The 22,462-nt window shown below is 38.9% G+C and overlaps 1 protein-coding gene across 2 annotated transcripts in view; it reads left to right on the forward strand.

Annotated features, from left to right (window-relative positions):
* The first annotated feature begins 308 nt into the window (after positions 1-308).
* LOC110488581 (5-hydroxytryptamine receptor 4) overlaps positions 309-22,462 on the forward strand; it is a 105,865-nt gene continuing 83,711 nt past the window's right edge. Inside the window, exon 1 of one of the 2 annotated variants that reach the window (XM_021560849.3) lies at positions 309-783. The gene's annotated coding sequence lies outside the window, so the exon portion shown is untranslated. The remainder of the gene's footprint in view (positions 784-22,462) is intronic. The other variant, XM_090198180.1, reaches the window with a different exon arrangement.

The following is a 22,462-nucleotide window of genomic DNA, read 5'->3' on the forward strand; positions in this document are numbered from 1 at the left end:
CCAAAGTAGAAAAAAAGTGATCAATCTAAACTGGAGTTATTTGACCATAATAATATAAGAATAACAATAGGTTTCACAGCTTGGCTGCAAACCCCTAATAATATTTTGCCCAGAGCTCTTCTATTTTGAGAATACATCTTGTCAAATTTTACATAAGGGTTTCTTTGCCAACCGTCCATATCACAGTGATTTGTAGTAGACTATTTGGTAAGATATTTTAACAGAACAAAATACTAGATAACGAATTATCAGGAAAAAAATTGCATAACAGAGCAATTTAAACTCGTGGATTCTATCTTGCAAGTCCATTTGTTCAAGCAATTCAATTCACAATGAATTTCACTTGCCACCAAGCCTACATGTATCCAACCATTTTGAAGCGACAATGAAAGAGGATAATTGCAACCGATTTTAAACGGAGCTTATTTACCAAGTAAATAGACACCAGGCGAAAGAGGAGGGACTTGAAGGTACAATTTGCTGGGAATACCGAGGGTGTGCTTTCCAAGCACTTCAATCACAGAACAACGCGCGGTGGTGACCCACGCGTATGATTCCGTCCAGCCTTTTACATTTGCGCTCATACTTCCGACTGCGCTCAGCATACATGGAAAACGATTTCGCTTTGTGAATGTCCGCCGGGAACAGCTCATAAATTGCACTCACAAAAAAAACAGTTCACTTCGTAACTGTGTTTTGAAACAAGTCGAAAATGTGATTTTTCTCAAGGGGCATATAGAGTCGTAAAATGGTTTTGGGACCCAGCGTCTCCACAAGGAAATGGTAAGTGTGCTGAATGATTATTATTGTACATCGTAATTGAGCCCTTATGTGGAATTAGTCATATTTGTATTGTATAAAGTGTTTATAATTGACACTTATATATATTATCATGGAAGTTAATCGCAGGAGGGAGGACAGGACACTGACAGCCACTATATGTGCTGTTGTCCCTAACTTTTACACTAATGATGAAAAGTAGTTGTAAGTCCACTTTGTTTGGGAATCATGCTGTGCTGTTGCCCCAGTTTTTCATACACGTGTTGTGCCAACCACTGTATATTGGAGATGGCCTCCAGCACTGACATAATGTGTCATACTTGGTCATAATGTGTCATAATGCATTCCAAAAAAATATCAATGGATTATGGATTGTTGCTTACATTAGACCATCACTTGTATCATAGTTATTACAACCCCAGACCAAATGTATGCTATGAATATTGGAAACGGTCTACATTAAAAAAAGACTACAACAGCACTGCATGCCCATAGCTAGCCTACTTAAAATCAATAATTAGAATAGTCACATTTCACATTGTTTCAAAGTATGAAAGTTAATATCAAAATAACTACACACATTTGTCCACATTTTGCCTACAGTGCTATGTAATGGCCAATTGGTATGCGTGTGGTTGTTTATTTATGCATATGAACACTGCATTGAAGTTACATCTGACATTTACACTGGCACATTATGTAAGCTAGTCGTACAGGCTATTTGATGGAGCAATCAAGGTTAACCAATGCATCTTGATCAAAGGTACTCCAGCCGTGCCTTACCTCACCTGTCTCTAATAAAATCCTGATTACAATATAATGAAACCTTCTTTTAACATACAACTCAGTTCCAAAAGCTTTAACAAGAGCAATGTATTTGGTTTCATTTGAAAACAGCAAAACATTTTGTAGAATCAAAAAATGAAATGCAGTAAAAAGATGGGTTTACAGTTTTTTTCAATCACTTTGGTGCAATTGTCACATGTATGTGGTACATTTTCACAACTCTAAGCACAGAAATCTCAACAGATCATGAAAATGACTCATGTTTTCAAAATTCTAACAATTGACTGAGTACAACAAACACATTCACAAAGTCACTTGTTCACACCACACCACACCACGTCACACTATCTATTTGGATGCATATTTAATCTAAGTCTATAAACCCCTTTCACAGTTTTCACATTTTCCGGCCATAAAATGACATCTAAAAAAGGATTATGTTTGATTTTTTTACCTTCCGATCTACTCAACCTACTCCATACTTTCAAAGTGAAAGAAAAAGTATTCAACATTTAAAGGCGCACTATGCAGAAATCGCTCTGCCATTTCCTGGTTGCTAAAATTATAGTTTATGTGAGAAAACAATCAATTATAGAGTAAATAATCTTTCTACCATCTAAATCGCTGTGAATGCATTTATTGTATTTATTGCATATATTGTATTTTCAGCTGTTTGAAGCTGGTGTACAAAACCAAAAGTAAAAGATGCAAAAATGGACCTTAAGAACGAGAAGCATAGAAATAGCACACACATAACAGATCTACCTACCTCTTCTTAGATTTATATTTCTATGTAAATTTGGTTGGGTTGCGCAAAAATAATACATTCTAACTCCGGAAATGGTAAGACTTTATACTCATTCATATTTTCAGAAATGTATCATATCTGTAGTCATTACCTGATCATTTATGTATCCCTATTTGTCAGAAAAATGCATAATTTCAATAGATATTCTTACATGATATGTGAATCATAGATAATCATTTGAATGTTTCATCCTCGTCTGATCGAAAATGGGCTAAATCCGACTCATGAAATGTCCAGCACACAAATCATTTTTATCTGTTCAGGTGCTGAAAATCATTGTGCTTCTTCGCATGAACACACATTTGCACCATATTCAGTAATAGGCTATACAAGGCACGGAAAGGCAAACATCGTCATATTTAATCCAAGTTGCTATTTCCAAAGCAGATCTCTGTTATTTCTGTTTTAAAAATGCAGCATAGCAAATCCAGAGCTCCAATCACAACACGTTTTCTACAAACGTAGACCAATCTTTGCAGAAAAATATTGTACTTATTTATCAGAAAATGAATACCCTTGCCTGCCCTGTTTGTTATCATTGATGATGAGATGGGTGCTGATTGGGTCATCAGTGGTGGTCCCTCACAGTCCAAACTAAACGTGGTGGTAGAGTGTTGGTCTGTGATCCACTCCAAACTGTCAATGCATAACTCATGAATCAAAATTGTATCGATATTGCAAGAAAATATTGTCATTACTCATAACCATAGCACAACTCTACCTGCTTCATTCATGATGAGAAAACTTACTGGCTGGAATTAGCTATAGTTAGCTAATTAACTTTTGTACATTGCGCTGTAACGTATAATTTACCATATTTTAGTGCCCAAAAAACATAATACTTCCAGGTCAACTTTAATATGAATACAATTGTAAAGCACAATTTCTCTCCTTTCCAGCAAAATCAATGATGACCTTCATGCTGCCCGTCTCTGCATGATTGAAGAAGGCGATGCACTCTGTCTTTTTAAAAATGACGGGTGGGGGGGAAGCAAAACCTACAGTACCGCGTGATAGGGAAAAGGGGGGATAAGCTGTGTCCAATTGATCACCTCTAAAATGTAAATAGAATACTATAAAGAGTTGATATAATGTGTCATTACATAAATATTTGAAGGTTTGTGTCGAATTTGAATCTGTTTTTTAGGGCGGCGCTAAAATTATCTTCAGAAGTAAACAGCAGCTGTCGCGGCTTTTGAGAGTCATGTTGGCTTGCAGTGATGACGCAAAAAAATGCATACATTCAGTTGTATCGTTGACTAGGTATTCCCCACTTACCCTGTCCCTTTCTTGTTTTTAATCTGCGAGAGAAGCGCTACACCTGGTGGTGAGAGGCTGTACGACACAGAATGAGTTGCAATTGTGTGTGCTGTACGTTATGTCATGACACGTCACAATTTAACGTACAGTGTCAGAGGGGTCCGTTTTTTAAAACTTTTCTCCAATACTATCGGGCCATTACCATGTCAATCAACGCTAGAATAGAAACGTAGTTCACACCCCAGATTTTGATGTCAACACAGGCGCTACAGTCCCATTAGTTTTCATTGCAGCCTCGTTTGAATGTCGCGGTTGCACAAATTTGTACGGAATGGGGTTAGTCAACAGTAGCTAGCTAAGTTGCTAGTTAGTTAGCCTTCTAGCTAGTTAGCTTATTATTAACCAGTATTACAAAATACACCTACAACAACATTTTAAAATGGTAGCGGTCACCCTTAGGCTTGATAGGGGATTAAAATAAAAATCCTGGAGGGAAGGCAATTTCGTTATTTGTAACCTAAGCTAACATTACAAGTTAGCTTTTACCCATTTAATATTTGTCAATTTTTTTATATATTTTTAAAAATGTTACCTTTATTTAACTAGGCAAATCAGTTAAGAACAAATTCTTATTTTCAATGACGGCCTAGGAACAGTGGGTTGTTCAGGGGCAGAATGACAGATTTGTACCTCGTCAGCTCGGGGTTTTGAACTTGCAACCTTCCGGTTACTAGTCCAACGCTCTAACCACTAGGCATGTCCTCAAAACTCAAATATGCATCAGCAATTATCCTTATTTAGCATATCAAAATGCATATCACGATCCTGCTATGGACCTCAGCCAAGAGTATACGCTGAGAAAATATACTATGAAGGCCTACTGTCAGTATTTGTCAACATATAGAAGAAACAGTATGTCCACATAGGCCTATCTCAGGACATCTAATGAGTCCAAATCCAGCCATACTACGTATGATATCTGGAGGGAATCCCCAAATGATATGTGCATGAAAGAAAAATATATACGCTGACATGGTCGCCAGGTGTATGGTGTTTCCTCTGCCACATTGGTGTGGCTGGCTTCTGGGTTAAGCAGTGTGTCAAGAAGCAGTGTGGCTTGGCTGGGTTGTGTTTCGGAGGATGCATGGCTCTCAACCTTCGCCTCTCCAGAGTCAGCCAAGAGATGGATATCTGAACTCAATATAGGCTTCCTATCTTCAATGTGCTAAGAAAACACAGATATGCTATGTAGAGTAAACAGTCAGTATTTGTCAACTTGAAGAGAGAAAACAAGAGTCACATATCTCAAGATATAGTTTATAGATATTTATATCTATATCATAGGCTAATGCGATTAGCATGAGGTTGTAAGTAACAAGAACATTTATCAGGGCATAGATATTAGAGGTCGACCGATTACCAATACCGATTATTGGAGGACCAAAAAATCTGATACCGATTAATTGGCCGATTTTTATATATATATATATATATATATATATATATATATATATATATATATATATATTTATATTTGTAATAATGACAATTACAACAATACTGAATTAACACTTTTATTTTAACTTCCAGTGCCTTGCGAAAGTATTCGACCCCCTTGAACTTTGCGACCTTTTGCCACATTTCAGGCTTCAAACATAAAGATATAAAACTGTATTTTTTTGTGAAGAATCAACAACAAGTGGGACACAATCATGAAGTGGAACGACATTTATTGGATATTTCAAACTAAAAATTTTTGTAATATAATATATAAATAAAATCAATTTAGTCTCAAATAAGTAATGAAACATGTTAAATTTGGTTTAAATAATGCAAAAACACAGTGCTGGAGAAGAAAGTAAAAGTGCAATATGTGCTATGTAAAAAAGCTAACGTTTAAGTTCTTTGCTCAGAACCTGAGAACATATGAAAGCTGGTGGTTCATATGAGTCTTCAATATTCCCAGTTAAGAAGTGTTAGGTTGTAGTTATTATAGGAATTATAGGACTATTTCTCTCTATACCATTTGTATTTCATATACCTTTGACTATTGGATGTTCTTATAGGCACTATAGTATTGCCAGCCTAGTCTCGGGAGTTGATAGGCTTGAAGTCATAAACAGTGCACTGCTTCAAGCATTGCGAAGAGCTGCTGGCAAACGCAGGAAAGTGCTGTTTGAATGAATGATTATGAGTCTGCTGCTGCCTACCACCGCTCAGTCAGACTGCTCCATAAAATATCAAATCATCAACTTAATTATAATATAATAAACACACAGAAATACGAGCCATAGGTCATTCAAATGGTCAAATCTGTAAACTATCATATCGAAAACAAGATGTTTATTCTTTCAGTGAAATACGGAACTGTTCAGGTGGCATCCCTAAGTCTAAATATTGCTGTTACATTGCACAACCTTCAATGTTATGTCATAATTATGTAAATTAGTGGCAAATTAATTACGGTCTTTGTTAGGAAGAAATGGTCTTCACACAGTTCGCAACAAGCCAGGCGGCCCAAAATGCTGCTTCTACCCTGACTCTGCTTGCACAGAACGCAAGAGAAGTGACACAATTTCCCGAGTTAATATTGCCTTGTTAACATTAATTTATTTGAACTAAATATAAAAAATATATATATATACTTCTGTATTGATTTTAAGAAAGGCATTGATGTTTATGATAGGTACATTGGTGCGACAAGAGTGTTATTTTCGCGAATGCGCTTGTTAAATCATTACCCATTTGGCAAAGTAGGCTGTGATTCGATGATAAATTAACAGGCACCGCATTGATTATATGCGACGCAGGACAAGCTAGTTAAACTAGTAATATCATCAACCATGTGTTAACTTATGATTATGTTAATATAGATGTTTTTTTATAAGATAAGTTTAATGCTAGCTAGCAACTTACCTTGGCTCCTTGCTGTGCTCGCATAACAGGTGGTCAGCCTCTCACTCAGTCTTCTCATCGAGTGCAATGTAATCGGCCATAACCAGTGTCCAAAAATGCAGATTACCGATTGTTATGAAAACTTGAAATCGGCCCTAATTAATCAGCCATGCCGGTTAATGTTGTGGGGGTGCTACGCTGCAGGAGGGACTGGTGCACCTCACAAAATAGATGGCATCGTGTGGAAGGAAAATTATGTGGATATATTGAAGCAACATCTCAAGACGTCAGCCAGGAAGTTAAAGCTTGGTCACAAATGGGTCTTCCAAATGGACAATGACCCCAAGCATACTTCCAAAGTTGTGGCAAAATGGCTTAAGGACAACAACGTCATGGTATTGGAGTGGCCATCACAAAGTCCTGACCTCAATCCTATAGAACATTTGTGGACAGAACTGAAAAAGCTTGTGCGAGCAAGGAGGCCTACAAACCTGACTCAGTTCCACCAGCTCTGTCAGGAGGAATGGGCCAAAATTCACCCAACTTATTGTGGGAAGCTTGTGGAAGGCTACCCGAAACGTTAGACCCAAGTTAAGCAATGCTACCAAATACTAATTGAGTGTATGTAAACTTCTGACCCACTGGAAATGTGATGAAATAAATAAAAGCTTAAATAAATTATTCTCTCTACTATTATTCTGACATTTCACATACCTAAAATAATGTGATGATCCTAACTGACCTTAAACAGGACATTTTTACTAGGATTAAATGTCACGAATTGTGAAAAACTGAGTTTAAATGTAGTTGGCTAAGGTGTATGTAAACTTCCGACTTCAACTGTATTTGATATTGGCAGAAAACTTAAATTCTTGTTAATCTAACTGCACTGTCCAATTTACACTATCTATTACAGTGAAAGAATGCCATGCTGATGTTTGAGGAGAGTGCACAGTTTTGAGCATGAAAAGTTATTAATAAACAAATTGGGCAGTCAACATTTTAATTGGTTCAGTCTGAAACTTTGCACATACACTGCGGTCATCTATTGGCCAAAATCTAAACTGCACCTGGGCTGGAATAATACATTATGGCCTTTCTCTTGCATTTCAAAGATGATGATACAAAAAAAAAAATACAAAAACTGTTGTTTTTTTCTTTGTATTATCTTTCAAAGGTTCCGAACTTACATCTGAAATTTGACAAATTTATTGAAAAAAGTCAGGTTTCCTTGATATTACTAAAGGTCTCCCACAATTGTAAATTTTGTTTGTTTTCTTTGACTTTATTTTGTCATCTATGTATTGATTATAACCTCTTAATGATCCGACCCTTTAAAAAACAAACATTTTTACCTAGAATCTAACTGTAGCTCAGGACCTGAAGCAAGGATATGCATATTATTGATACCATTTTAAAGGAAACACTTTGTGGAAGTGAAATTTGTGGAAATTTGAAATTAGTGTAGGAGAATATAACACACTAGATCTGGTAAAAGATAATACAAACAAATAAACATCATTTTTTTTCTGCCCATCATCTTTGAAATGCAAGAGAAAGACCATACTGTAATATTGCAGGTTAGGTGCAATTTAGATTTTGGCCACAAAGTAAAGTACAGATACCCCCAAAAATGACTTAAGTATTTTTACTTCAGTACTTTACACCACTAACTGTAGCCTACTGACAACATTAAAAGCATGATTCAGAAATTAGAGATAATTTTTTAATTAGAGAAGAATGGATGAACTTGTTCAGTGCCAGCTAAGGATAGTATAGCTATCCCATTTCACATTTATTAACTGCAAAAAGGTGAGATGTGTTTTTAATTCTAGTGCTGCTCTGCACACACAAGCTAGTTAACAATAGCTCCGGTCCAACTCTCGAACGTTAAAAGTCATTCAAAGTTCCTCCATAGAAGCCGCTCCTCTGTAGGCAAAATTCTGTGGGCCTAACTCAGATAATGCATTTCATAACAAGATGCCTAGCACTTCATTCCAAGCCTCCTCCTCCACCCTTTCTCGCACTCTCCCAACCCGCATCTCGCGCTCTAAACTTGTCTGTCCATAGGTACTGGCAGCACAGTGCACAGTGTGTGTGTTTGTCTTTCAAAAGTTTATTATGAAAAAATAAAAAAATGATGGTTCTGTTCAGAACAAAAAATATTTTGGTTCCAATCCTTGGTCTCTGATGAAGCTGGTGTCAGAAATGATATGTGGTGATTTCCCATTCGCTGATTCTCCCAGCAAGACAGAGATAAGAGGTGTAAACAGCAGAGAGCCAGGAGTTAAGGAAAGGCAAAGCAAGTGTGTTCTGATGATTAGCTGTGACGACTAGAAGTGTGTTCATCTCTGTTCCAATGTGAGCTGCCTGCCTGGCTGAGCTTACGCAACAATGCCAGGTTTGGTGTGTGGTAGATACTAGATAGAGGATGTGTGCTGATGAATGGCATGGCATGGGAGAGGGCCTTGTTGGAGGATCAATAGACTCCACTTTCACATCGCATTAGAACTCTGTGGAGCTGAGCAAACCCAAGAGCTAAAGGTTAGATGTGAAAACAAACTCTCGGACAGTTTCCATTCCTATGTTCACTTTACGCCCTTCCCTCAGAAGTCCAATATACTCCGAAGCCCTCTATCTGTCTCACGGCCCAGCACGGCACAGACTCACACCGTCCCATCAGTTAAACAGAGGGGAATACCTCTCTGTTCAATTACAGGTCTCAGTGGAAACATACAGAATCAAACTTTATAACATGTATTTTTTGATAGGTAGATGACTTACTACTCCACATGTCCACTTTGTAGAAATTAGTACATGGATGTAATGAGGAAGTACAGTATGCGATTGCTGTCCTCATACACAGTTTGTCATAAGAATGCATTGTCATGACTCTCTGAATGACCATTCTTTCCACAATGTATCTAGAACCTAAATAATGGTATTGGTGAAAAGAGTGGAACGTGAAAGTGGCATATAAAACTTTTTTTCATCCCAGTTGGTAATTATAGACAGTGTGCACTGACTCCAGAAATGAACGGCAAGCGAAAAATGAACAGCAAGAGAACAATGAGAGATTTCCATGTCTCTGCAGTTTATCACCATTTCTCCTATTGATCAGACCTCAGTAGAGAGCTAGTGCTTTGCGTGGTCAAGGTGCTGGTGTGAATCGTTTACTTTATGTTCCTAATATTGCTTATAATTACTGAATTGAGCCTGCAATGACTGTGTTTATAGATTTTTTTTGTAAACCTTTATTTAACTAGGCAAGTCAGTTAAGAAAAAAAAAATGATTTACAAAGGCGGCCTAACCCGGCCAAACCCTCCCCTAACCCAGACGACGCTGGGCCAATTGTGCGCCGCCCTATGGGACTCCCGATCACGGCTGGTTGTGATACAGCCCGGGATTGGACCATTGTCTGTAGTGACGCCTCTAGCACTGAGACGCAGTACCTTAGACCGCTGCGCCACTCGCCACTCTGGAGCCACTCGCCACTGTGTCACTGGAACATTGATTATAAGAGAACTGAAAAACAAAACAAAACGTTTTTTCTAAAGATTTTATACAGTCCATAAAGCTTGTGAAAACAGCTTTCAAATTATAAATGAGTTATGGCTCAAATAATTTTCCTGAAATAAAATAATGAATTCGGGCCCTTGTCGACATACAATATCCTGTCCTGTATGACACCGCTAAGTAAGGCTTGTCACACATGAATATCATTGTGTCAATTCCAGGTTTTTTCTATCACTTTGGCAAATTTTTCAGATGTAAGTGGTATATTTTCAAAACTCTAAACTGATAACACTTTTAATGCTCCTTATCTTATTATCACATTTTAGGGAAGACCAAGCTGCAGACAGTGTCGAAGTAACAAAAGTGTATTACTAGAACAGGGGGCAGGCAAAACGAAAGGTCAAGGACAGGCAGAGGTCAGTATAATCCAAATCAGAGTCCAAAAGGTACAGAACGGTTGTAACGGTTTTCCTCCTCTTCTGAGGAGGAGTAGGATGGATCGGACCAAAATGCAGTGTGGTATGTGTCCATGTTAACTTTATTAAATCAGAACACGAGAAAATACAAAATAACAAAGTGCAGGAAAGAAATGAAAATCAGAAAACAACTACCCACAACCCATAGTGGGAAAACAGGCTCAGGGCCAGGGCAGAATGGTCAAAACTAGAAAACAGGAACTAGAAACAGAAAGGAGCAAGGGGAAAACCGCTGGTAGGCTTGACAAACAAAACGAACTGGCAACTGACAAACAGAGAACACAAGTATAAATACAGTGGGGATAATGGGGAAGATGGGCAACACTTGGAGGGGGATGGGGACAAGCACAAAGACACGTGAAACAGATCAGGGTGTGACACTTATGTTCAGAAACTTTGATTGCACATTCATTGGGGGTTCACACACCCTCCACCTCTGAGTCATTCATGCAAAATAATATTTGTTTATTAAATATTGTACCATGAGCACATTTTGTTTAGGCCCCAATACATCAGATAATGATAGGCTCTGCATTTAGTCATTTTAACTACCTTTTAATCCAATAGCAAACAGTAAAAGATACACATTTAAAGTGTATTTTTTAAGTGTTGAATAGAAAGAATAATAGATGCTAAATATGATTTTCTATACAGTTTTTGACTATGCACAATTCTTTTATAATTTGTATCCAATGGCAGGTTGTGAGCAGTGGTGGAAAAAGTACCCAATTGTCATACTTGAGTTAAAGTAAAGATCCCTTAATAGAAAATGACTCAAGTAAAAGTAAAAGTCACCCAGTAAAATTCTTCTTGAGTAAAAGTCTAAAAGTGTTTTGTTTAAAATATACTTAAGTATCAAAAGTAAATGTAATTACTCAAATCTACTTAAGTATAAAAAGTAAAAGTGTAAATAATTTCAAATTCTTTATATTAAGCAAACCAGACGGCAACCTTTTCTTATTTTTTAAATTTACGGATATCCAGAGGCACACTTCAACATTCAGACATCATTTACAAACAAAGCATGTGTGTTTAGTGAGTCCGCTAAATCAGAGGCAGTAGGGATGACCAGGGATGTTCTGTTGATAAGTGCGTGAATTTGACCATTTTCCTGTCCTGTTAAGCATTTAAAAGGTAGCGAGTACCTTTGGGTGTCAAAGAAAATGTATGGAGTAAAAAGTACAAGTACTGGGCAGCCAAAAGCTGAATTTCAGCATACTGCACATACAAGTAATTTGAACAAAAACTATTTCAAATGAAATCAGCAAGTCAGTTAGGATGGGAGCTGAATAATATATGGGAGTAGAAACAGATGAAATGGTCTTGAGAGCGGAGGAAGCATTGCTGATCTCCGAGGGAGCTGGTCAGTCAGAGTCAGAGAGACAGTCAGGTCCGCAGCCTCTGAATCTCATCTCGCTATCCCCTCACGTCCTCCTTTCTTTGGCTTTGTTGATGGTTAGCTGGCTAGCCACTCCTCTCAACAAACACCGTGTAGCACCAGGGCCGTCGCTGCGGTTTGAGTTTTAGTGAGGTCCGGAAGGGTTATTTGCTGTTGGTGAACAGCAAAAACAAGCAAAAACAACCCCAGCCATTATCACCTTGGCTGCTGTAGGTTCATTCACCTCAGTCAATTGACAAAAAACACATAGCCTATTAGCTATACAATTGCTATGTTATACCTCTGAAAAGGAGGAAATATGAGAACATATTCACACTGACATGTAGCAACAGCAATAAAAAAAACAGATGACATTTTTAGAACTGCATTGTTTGCATTTTGATTGCATTTTAATGTAGACCTATAGGGAAGATAGGCCATGTGGATATGTTCATATTGAAACAACCTATTTTTTAAAGTTCCTAACTTGTTAGATGAGATTAGTACAGATTTTCTCAGGGGATCACAAATGGGGACTGTGATCCCAAGTTTGGGAACCACTGTACTAACCTCTCTCTCCGCTGGCTTCCTCACTCTCTGTCACGGATCCCGCCGGAACTTTCATCACGCACCTGTCCCCTATTCCCAATGATTAGTATTTGTATATACTGTACGTGCCGTTTGGTTTCCACTGGGTGTCGATTATTGTTACAATGTCCGTTTGTGTGTGTGAGTACCTGTGCTGTGTGTTTTGGGCTTTCGTGCCCTTTCGTGCCCTTGCGTAGATGATTACGGGTCTCGTCCCTTGTGTTAATCATTGTGTGCGTGTGTTATTTATTTGAGGTACTCCTCACTCTTTTGTTTGGGTTTCAACCCCGTGTGTTTTGTTCAGCGTTTGTTGTCCCCGTGCCTTTACACGGCACGCCGTCATTTGGTTACAATAAAAAAAACGATTCCGAATTCCTGCGTCTGTCTCCCTATTCATTCATACCGATGCGACACTCTCTCTCTGTCTCTTCTGCTTCCTCCTGCATGCATTGAAACCTGTCTCGGCCTCCCTACTGAGTGCCACATCACTGTATGTCTCAGTAGCCTACTCTCTGTAAAGCAAAGATATTATGAGATTTTAGTAGCGTAATATTTGCTCCTGCTTAGGTAGGCTCTGTTTAACTTTAGCTTCTTACTTCATCCCTCTAGCTGGCTAAGTCACACTAGCCAGAGCCCTTCAATGTTACAGCAATTTAAGTCTCTGTCGACCTTACTGACATAAGTGACTATTTACCAGTTGTGCGCTCATTCTCCGAGAGTCAGTTTTTGTTTGTTTGGGGGGGATGTCTGTAGACAAGGCAGGAGTTGCAGGATGGTTTTAAAATTGCCTTTTGTACAGCATCTCACAAACACGCTGTGAGCGGCAGCATCTCTAGACTAGTTGCCTATAGAGCTGACTGCGAGCTGGGGTAGTTCGTTTCACGTCGCCCTCTGCTTGTGCCACGAGAATTAGTTGTTTGACAGAGTGCTGAATGTGCTGCTAAAATGGGAAATATGGGAGGCAAATCCGTGGGATGCAGGCGGACATAACATAACAAACCACTGTAAATGATTCCACTCGTTCGCAGAGAGGCAGATGTAAATAGAATTCAGTCAGATCAAAAATATAAGCATTCTGAGCTTTGATCAATGCTGGGAACAATATTTAGATGTTGACCCGCAATTGATTTTCTTTACTGTGTACAATATACTGTACATTATACAAATTTGAAAAAGGTCCGGACCTAGGTGTCCTGATATGTAGTTACGTCCATGTGTAACACCCACATGGGTGATGCTACTTGTGCCACCACAAAGGTGCTGGAACCGCACCTCACTATGTCTATGGTCACAGTAACATATCTTCACTAAAACATCTCCACTTGCAATCCTCTCGCTTGTATTTCTGTTTCACCAGTGTTCTGGCATCATTAAAATCCCAATCCCAACAGTCCCCAACAGATGGGATTCTTCAAAGTAGTCGCCCTTTGCCTTGATGACAGCTTTGCACACTCTTGGCATTCTCTCAACCAGCTTCATGAGGTAGTCACCTGGAATGCATTTCAGTTAACAGCTGTGCCTTGTTAAAAGTTAATTTGTGGATTTTCTTTCCTTTTTAATGCATTTGAGCCAATCTGTTTTGTTGTGACAAAGTAGGGGTGGTATACAGAAGATAGCCCTATTTGGTAAAAGACCAAGTCCATATTATGGCAAGAACAGCTAAAATAAGCAGAGAGAAATTACAGTCCATCATTACTTTAAGACATGAAGGTCAGTCAATCCGGAACATTTCAAGAACTTTGAAAGTTTCTTCAAGTGCAGTCGCAAGAATCATCAAGCGCTATGATGAAACTGGCTCTCATGAGGACTACCACAGGAAAGATTGAATAGGTATCGAAATTGAAAGAGAGATTTGGTACAGTTAACAAGTGACTTTGTGAATTGTTTGTTGTACTCAGTCAATTAATTGCTTGGAGTTTTGAAACATGAGCCATTTTTAGGATCTGTTAAGATATTTGTGCTGAGAGTTGTGAAAATGTACCACATACTTGTGAAAATTGCACCAAAGTGATTGTAAAAAACTGTAACCATCATAGAAACTTGAGTGAGCAGGTGTCAGTTGGCATTTGAATTATAGTAGCCACAGAATAGAGTGTGATGAGGAAAATAATGCTTTGTTTTCTTGGTACTTTGTTTTCTAAGAACTTGCTCCACACTTTTTTCAGATCTCCGGAAAATAATGTTTAGTTTTTTTTAACATTTGGGATTGGAATGGTGGACATATTTGGTAGCGGCTAGACTGTTTATCTATCCCCTAGAGTTTAGTCCAAGAGAAACAGGAGTGTTTATTTTTGCAACGTGTGACTAATGGAAATCAATGACAACAAACATGTAAAAAACTGATTATGATATTGATTTCTCTATGGAGGGGTAAGTGCTCTTGGGGTGGATTTGAATACGTCAGTGTAATGAACTCCGGAATTTAGTCAGTGAAACAAAAATCCCTGTTAAAAACTCACTAGGGATTGTTTATACCACAGAAACATTTGGGAACCTAAACTTTTAGTCTGCTGGCCCAATAACTTCCAGAAGTGAGAGAGGAGAAGACCGCAGTGGTAATCAGTTCCTTGGACCGACTGGAGGAGATGAAACGAACAGGACAAATACGCAGAAAGTCGTGCTGTGATCTGCCTCAGACAACCAGTAGATAGAAAACAAACTCGAGAACCAAGTACTTGTGCTTCCGCATGTATTCCCCAGAGCCTGGCCCTGCATAAGCTTGGGTGACTCTCTCTCCCCTCTTGAGAGGGATTGTTCTCTGTCTGAGCTAGACTTGACTGAACAAATCTCCAGTTTATAGGTTCCTCTGGAATGTTAAAGCGTTCCGCATGTTATACGGCAGATCGATTTGTCCGCCATCTGAAATGAAAATGTAATTTGGTAAAATTCTTAAACGAGAGACACGTGCCAATGGGAGAACTAAAACTAGTTCTAAATACTTTTGCCACGGGGATAGGAGCATTTTAAGGAGAGCCTTGTCTGATTTTCATTATACACATCATTGCCTTTATTAATCGTCTTTGTTGCTACAGCACCTGCTCTTATATTGGATGGATGACGTCAGGTATGGGGTGCCAGGTAGCCTAGTGGTTAGAGCGTTGGACTAGTGACCGAAAGGTTGCAAGATCAAATCCCCGAGCTGACAAGGTAAAAAAAAAATCAATCGTCCTGCTCCTGAACAGGCAGTTAACCCACTGTTCCTAGGCCGTCATTGAAAATAACAATTTGTTCTTAACTGACTTGCCTAGTTAAAAAAAGGAAAGGCAACATAAACTTAGCCTCAGTGATGTATTCTCCCAAACAAATGGCTCTTATGTAGTTTGTTTTCATTAATGTTCCCCAGGCACAGATTATTTGAGATGAAAAAAGTTGCTCTACAATAAACAATTATTTATTCACTGTCGAACATCAGCAATTTAATAGTATTGTCAATCCTTTAAAGAAAAGTTGTATCTGAGTATGACTACAGTATTATATTGTTATACACCAGACAGTTGCTAATAGAAATGCAGTCATTTTAAAAGAAACTTTGAAACATGTCCAATGCATTCGCCAAGTAGTCAAGACGATAGATGAAGGGTTCGGCTCGTGTGACCACTTTGAAATCATTCTTAATCACCAAAGCTTTATTTAAAGATCAAGTTTGGCAACAGCAAAACAGTGAGTGGACATCCCCATTTGATCTATGTAGGCTATTAGACTATGTTATTTTATCCAGCTCGTGTTATAATTTTGGACGTGTGTAAAAAACCCTCCTTGTAGGCCGTATGCCCATCACGGAATGAGACATGAGATAATCTGGTGACACTATTTTAGAAACATTGAAGTTATTGTCCCTTAACAATAGCTTGTTTTCCATTTAATTGAATTTAATTTAATTAAAAAAACAGTCGTTAGTAGACTAACTCGACCCTACTGTAACGAAAAGCTGGTTCAACAGCAATGCGTCTGGTGTCTCTCTTATCCTGGCCAGAAGGTTTCTAAATGGTCTACTTGTGTCTTTTTGCCTCTTGTCTGCTTACAAAAGGCCCGTTTCTCCAAACATAGGCAAATTATTTTTTTCAGTCCCTATAACGCCATATCAACGGTAGCCCTATGCTATATCTTGCTTATTGAGAACCTGCCTTTCACATACAAGAAACTTTACAAGAGCCTATTTTTTTTTTTTTAGAAGTGCAATGCATAAAAGGCCTACACTCGGTGAAGGCAGTTCATCAAATCAAGTCAAATGTTATTTGTCACATGCACCGAAAACAACAGGTGTGTCATTTACCGGGAAATGCTTACTTACGATGGATGACGTAAGTAAGCATTTCATGTAAGAATTCCTTGGCCTTACAAATTCTAAAAAAGCTCCGGGCCTAACACTTAGACACGAGTCCATGAAACCCAGACAGCAAACTGTGAGCTGTGTTTACCCTTAATGCACTGCAAGTGCGAAACCATGGTAGTTTATACTGGCAGTGGTAGAGAAGCACTTTATTACCTCAGGATGAGAAGCCTGCCACTCTGTCCTCAACGCCATGACCTCTGGAAATACACATAGCTATGTCCTCCCTGGACTGTTCAACTCAATTTCGTTCTCCAGTGTGTTGCATTGAGTAATATCACAAATATGCACTGTAGCCTACTTTACAAAGGTTTATGGGACTTTATGTTGAGAGAAAATTCAATCTAGTCTTATTCAGGATGACACATGACCAATGTCAACTCCCATAAAGAGTTTCGTGGGGGTGAGTTATTTGCAGTTATTTATTTAACTATCGTAAAATGTAATCTTCAGATATGATGTTGATAGATGTGTCTGGTGAAAAGCTATTGTTTAGTGTGCAGAGTTAAAATAAAGCATTAATGAGCTTTATTTTTGGTGAGTTCCTTCAGAAATACCTCTAATGTTAGTGTTTCGTGAGGGGGAAAAAAAAAACAGGAAAGAAACATTCATAATTAACTCAGCTGGATACTGCGTGACATAAAACTATGTGAATGTATAGAGCTCGCCAGCCTGTAGTCATAAAGGGAAGTGAGTTACCTCTGGTTCGTTCAGCCATCTCCATAGGGAAAATGAATGGGGATGGAATGGGGTTTATGAGATAAATGCTGGAAATAACGTCCGAGGTTAACACAGGTTTAGGAGATCTTATGCATTTTGTTCTATGAGATAATAGCAGTCAGTTAACATCACCTTTATGAATTATGAAGTCTTTATGTGCTTTGTGTTTTTTTATATGACATAAATTCATAGCAAATCACAAAAAGCGACGTTAGCTGAGGAAGATTATCTCATAGAACAAAACGTATAAAATCTCCTAAGCCTGTTTAGCACATGCCTTATTATCCCCCCAAAAACGGCATTCATTGTCTCCATAGTCTCTGTCCAACGAACCATGGCGAAGGTAGTGCCTACACAAAGATGCCATTACTATTTCTCTCTATTAGTATCATTTTTAACCCATTCATGTCCATAACGGAAATTAATCATTTCCTTTGGTGCCCTTGTTCTCTGAGCTTTGCTGATGGACACATCTGAAGAAGGTTTTACAATCGGTCAAAGCGTTTTTCTACAATGTGAGTTTTTGTGAAACAAATCAAAATCTATTTTATAGCTTTGCACCCTCTTGGAATTCTCACAACTGGCTTCGTGAGGTCGTCACCTGGAATGCATTTCAATTAACAGGTGTGCAAGAGTGGGCAAAGCTGTCATCAAGGAAAAAGGTGGCTACTTTGACAAATCTAAAATGTAAAAGATATTTTGTTTAGTTTAACACTTTTTTAGTTACTACATGGTTCCATATGTGCTATTCCATCGTTTTGATATTTTCACTGTTATTCCACAATGTAGAAAATAGTACAAATAGAGAAAAACTATTGAATGAGTAGGTGTGCCCAAACATTTGACTGGTACTGTGTATAAACAGTATATATACTGAGTGTACAAAACATTAAGAAAACCTGCTCTTTCCATGACATAGACTGACCAGGTGAATCCAGGTGAAAGCTGTGATCCCTTATTGATGTAACCTGTTAAATCCACTTCAGTCAGTGTAGATGAAGGGGAGGGGACATGTTAAAGAAGGATTTTTAAGCCTTGAGACAATTGAGACATGGACTGTGTATGTGTAAGGGTGAACGGGCAAGACAAAATATGTATGTGCCGTTTAATGGGATATGGCAGTAGGTGTCAAGTGCACCGGGTTTGAGTGTGTCAAGAACTGCAACACTTGCTGGGTTTTTCACACTCAACAGTGTCCTGTGTGTATCAAGAATGGTCCACCACCCAAAGGACATCCAGCCAACTTGACATAAACGTGGGAAGCGTTGGGGTCGACATGGGCCAGCATCACTTTAGAACGCTTTCAACACCTTGTAGAGTTCATGACCAACAAGTTGAGGCTGTTCTGAGGGCAACAGGGGGTGCAACTTAATATTAAGAAGGTGTTCCTAATGTTTTGTACAGTCAGTGTATGAACAATATCTAAAGAAATACCCATACTCTCTCTCTCACACACACTCATAGAGTATATTATATAGCAGAAGCAAATCCAGTACAAGTCAATGGAGAGGCATGATACAGCATCCTCCCTCTTCCTCTCTCTCTCTCTATCTCTCTCTCACAAACACACATGTTTACACACACACACAGATATACACACACACAAACACACAAGCAACACCTGGTGGGAAAGCACAACCGTTCTGAATTTATTTACAAATACATGTCTTTGAAGCTAATCTTGTTTAGTCTGATGTCCTGACTGGTTTCTTTGATTGAATGTTAAGTTTGTAGGAACTGTAGAATTGTTATTTGTTTACATTTTGCTGTGGTATGTGTGATTAAGTGTGGGTAGTTCAGATAATGAATTGAATCCCCTTTTGAATGCATAAATTGTGACATGAACAAAACCTTTGCTTACGCTATCCTCTAGGAGTATGTGTGAGTGTGTGTGGATTTCTTTAGATATTGTTTTTATATATATTGGTCGAGACAATTATTAAAAGATGTGAACATGTTTAATATCTGAGAAAGAGAGAAAACACTGTACAATGACTCAGTTTACAGTCTCTTATTTTGAAAAAGAGCGACCCGGCTCTACGTATTCTACTGGTTAAAGCAGCCAAAGAGTTAACACACACAGGAATTTGTAATCACACATCCCATGCACGTATGTCCACCCACGCTCTGACACTGGGAAAAATACAGTTTAGGCCCGGTTATTACGTATGCGCTTGAGAGAGTATGCAACGGATCCCACTGGCCAGTGCTGGGCTAGCTAAGAGCATCTAACCAATAACATTATGCATGATCAGTGCATGGGCAATGTGGGGTGCATAGGGACAGTCTGATTGGCTGAAACCACGAGCTGGAGGTGATCAATATCTCACATGATGGGGATGGGGAGAGCTATACTATGCAACGCATTTACTCTAGGGGTGTGTGTGTGTGTGAAAGCGAGTTTGTGTGGATTTCTTTAGATATGGTTTTTATATACAGTATACGTATATTGTTCCGGACAATCTATATACCACAAATTATTAACATCTGATCATTACAACAGGTCTAACTATACTTCTAAACAATACTTCTGAATTGTATTTCAAAATACGCTTGCTGAAGTCTTTTAAATGTTTTTGTTTTTTTCCCATTTTCTCAAAATCCCAACATTGATTGACACTGGAAGTATGATAGACAATATTACTATTTCAATGTGGCCTGTCTAGACACTTGTACTAACTATATTGAAACAAAATGTCATGCATTTATGCCAAACAGAATTTGTTCTGTGGCGCATTTTGATATTGTACTAAATAGGGTGTAAATGGGTTAATATTGTGATGAGTATTTTCAAAGTGATCAGTGTAACATCAATACAGAGCTGTCATGCCAGCTACTGACCAATGTTCCCTTACACATTTTTGGCGCTGACCAAATTAAATTCAAATCAAATCAAATGTTATTGGTCACATACACATGGTTAGCAGATGTTATTGCGAAATGCTTGTGCTTCTAGTTCCGACAGTGCAGCAAAATCTAACAATTAATCTAACAATTCCACAAAAACGACATAATACACACAAATCTAAGTAAAGGAATGGAATAAGAATATATACATATAAATATAAGGATGAGCAATGACTGAGCAGCATTGGCAAGATGCAATAGATGGTATAAAATACAGTATATGTATCTATATGAGATGAGTAATGCAAGATATGTAAACATTATTAAAGTGGCATTATTAAAGTGAGGGTTTTAGGTGACAAGCTCAATTTCTTCAGCCTCCTGAGGTTGAATAGGTGCTGTTACGCCTTCCTCACCACACTGTCTGTGTGGGTGGACAATTTCAGTTTGTCCGTGATGTGTATGCCGAGGAACTTAAAACTTTCCACCTTCTCCACTGCTGCCCTGTCGATGTGGATAGGGGGGTGCTTCCTCTGCTGTTTCCTGAAGTCCACTATCATCTCCTTTGTTTTGTTGACGTTGAGTGAGAGGTTGTTTTCTTGACACCACACTCTGAGTGCCCTCACCTCCTCCCTATAGGCTGTCTCGTCGTTGTGCAAACTTGATGATTGAGTTGCATGCATGGCCACGCAGTCATGGGTGAACAGGGAGTGCAGGAGGGGACTGAGCACGCACCCTTGTGGGGCCCCAATGTTGAGGATCAGCGAAGTGGAGATGTTGTTTTCTACCTTCACCACCTGGGGGCGGCCCGTCAGGAAGTCCAGGACCCAATTGCACAAGGCGGGGGCGAGACCCAGGGCCTCAAGCTTAATGATGAGCTTGGATGGTACTATGGTGTTGAATGCTGAGCTGTAGTCAATGAACAACACTCTTATATAGGTATTCCTCTTGTGCAGTGTGATGGAGATTGCATCATCTGTGGACCTATTGGGGCGGTACGCAAATAGAAGTGGGTCTAGGGTGACAGGTAAGGTGGAGGTGATATGATCCTTGTCTAGTCACTGAAAACACTTCATGATGACAGAAGTGAGTGCTATGGAGCGACAGTCAGTTACATTTGCCTTCTTGGGTACACAAACAATGGTGGCCATCTTGAAGCATGTGGGGACAGCAGACTGGGATATGGAGAGATTGAATATGGTCATAAACACACCAGCCAGCTGGTCTGTGCATGCGATGAGGACGCGGCTAGGGATTAAAAAAATAAAATAATAATAGATGTATTTCACCTTTATTTAACCAGGTAGGCCAGTCGAGAACATGTTCTCATTTACAACTGCGACCTGGCCAAGATAAAGCAAAGCAGTGAAACAAAAACAACAACACAGAGTTACACATTGGATAAAAAAACGTACAGTCAATTACACAATAGAAAATTGGAATACAGTGTATGCAAATGAAGTAAGGAGGTAAGGCAATTAATAGGCCATAGTTGTCAAAATAATTACAATTTAGCAATTAACACTGGAGTGATAGATGTGCAGATGAGGATGTCCAAGTAGAAATACTGGTGTGCAAAAGAGCAGAAAAAAACAAACGCAAATATGAGGATGAGGTAGGTAGTTGTTTGGATGGGCTATTTACAGATGGGATGTGTACAGCTGCAGCGTTCGGTAAGCTGCTCTGACAGCCGATGCTTGAAGTTAGTGAGGGAGATATAAGTCTCCAACTTTAGTGATTTTTGCAATTAGTTCCAGTCACTGGCAGCAGAGAACTGGAAGGAAAGGTGGCCAAAGAAGTGATGGCTTTAGGGATGACCAGTGAAATATACCTGCTGGAGCGCGTGCTACGGGTGGGTGTTGCTATGGTGACCAGTGAGCTGAGATAAGGCGCAGCTTTACCTAGCAAAGGCTTATAAATGACCTGTAGCCAGTGGGTTTGGTGATGAATATGTAGTGAGGACCAGCCAATGAGAGCATACAGGTCACAAGGGTGGGTAGTATATGGAGCTTTGGTGACAAAACAGATAGCACTGTGATAGAATGCATCCAATTTGCTGAGTAGAGTGTTGGAGGCT

The sequence above is a fragment of the Oncorhynchus mykiss genome, chromosome 14 (assembly GCF_057628025.1).
Source record: "Oncorhynchus mykiss isolate SJ-2025 chromosome 14, ASM5762802v1, whole genome shotgun sequence".
Taxonomy (NCBI): domain Eukaryota; kingdom Metazoa; phylum Chordata; class Actinopteri; order Salmoniformes; family Salmonidae; genus Oncorhynchus; species Oncorhynchus mykiss.